Raw genomic sequence first — 1,457 nt, 5'->3', positions numbered from 1 at the left:
ATTCCCATAAACATCTGTGCTCTCATTTCTTGAAACTTTTGTTTGTGTGGTAAATGCTGGGTTAATATATTTCTATTTTTGCCCCTTCATGTTGTTTAAATACATATGTGGCTAAGTTATGGTTAGGAGGTGAATGCTGGGTCACATAGTGTATTACATACCCCGCACCTAAACCAAAAATCATGTCACTGAGTTTGAAAGCGAGAAGACATGATTTTACGTGTGGAGAAGGATAAGCATTCGTTTCCATTTCATGTAAAGTTCAGCATTGTTTGCTGGGAGGTGAGTCAATGATTTGAATTAATTATAATTACTGAAGAGACACATACTGATTCAGTAAATAAAGTAGTAAGCTCATTCGTGCCAAGGCCATCTAATTAAATGCTAGCTTCGGATACGCTAGATGTGCGTGAAAGATTAATTTTTAGAGGTTTTTATGACTCCCACTAAATAACGGTTCAGTAAAATCTTTGCATTATATCATTAGAACATCTAATCTTAACGTAGTATAACATTTAGTCACAGAACTCTGTGGTACAGGAAGATGCAGTAAATTATTATTGTTGAAAATTAATCACTTTAGGAAATGGTTTGGGACTTTGTTTTAATTTTCCTCTGTGGTGTGCAGCGAAGCAGATCAGCAGTGAGGAGGACACGTACGCGTTTTTGTCCATGCCTGTTTCATTAGCTGCCTGTTGTGGAGGCATTTCAGGACCATCGCTAGCAGGAAGTTGTCCTCGGGATGGACAGGCTGTACCAAACTTCCCAGGTCATGCAGAGCAATATTGGTGGCCCCACAATAGTCCATTTGAGATACACATCATCTGCCTCTGCAGGGAGGTATGTATCGTCTTATGGACTTTGATTGAAAGTTGATTTTAAACCTTAGAAAGAAATCTTGTGCTGAAAGAATTTATAGAGTTTAAATATATATTTTTTCTTTTTTAACATACTATGTCAACATTTGAAGCATACTAATTTTATTACAGAACATTATTTCATCATACAGATATTTCTAAAATAGTGTGTAGCCAATGAAGATCGTTCTCGATGCCGTTTTCCAGTCACGGTTGCAGTAACCAGTATTTCAATAATCGAACACCACAGCTCATAAATATGGTCCTAGAGAACCCGTGAACGTTCATCTCTCGAGTTGCCTGTCTTACGCTTCACTCCTGTGTTTGGAAGTACCACAACACACAGATGTGCTGGTGGTGCTGCTTACGCTCTTGAGTTCACCCGACTGCCGCTGCTCTGTATTGGCGTCTGCCTTTCCAACGGCACGGGAAGCGTGGGTTCCCAGGAGGGAGGCTGACGTACCCGGTTACTCTTTCAGAAGAAATTTGTGCACTAGTGGGAATAATGTCCCTAAGCTTAGCTGCTGCTTATTAGGAAAGTGCATAAATAGACATTGATTCGCTTAATATAAATTATGAAAACCAGAAAGCAGGAAGTTT

Source organism: Buceros rhinoceros, unplaced genomic scaffold, assembly GCF_000710305.1.
Source record: "Buceros rhinoceros silvestris isolate BGI_N320 unplaced genomic scaffold, ASM71030v1 scaffold21769, whole genome shotgun sequence".
Taxonomy (NCBI): domain Eukaryota; kingdom Metazoa; phylum Chordata; class Aves; order Bucerotiformes; family Bucerotidae; genus Buceros; species Buceros rhinoceros.
This window is presented reverse-complemented; position numbering follows the sequence as displayed.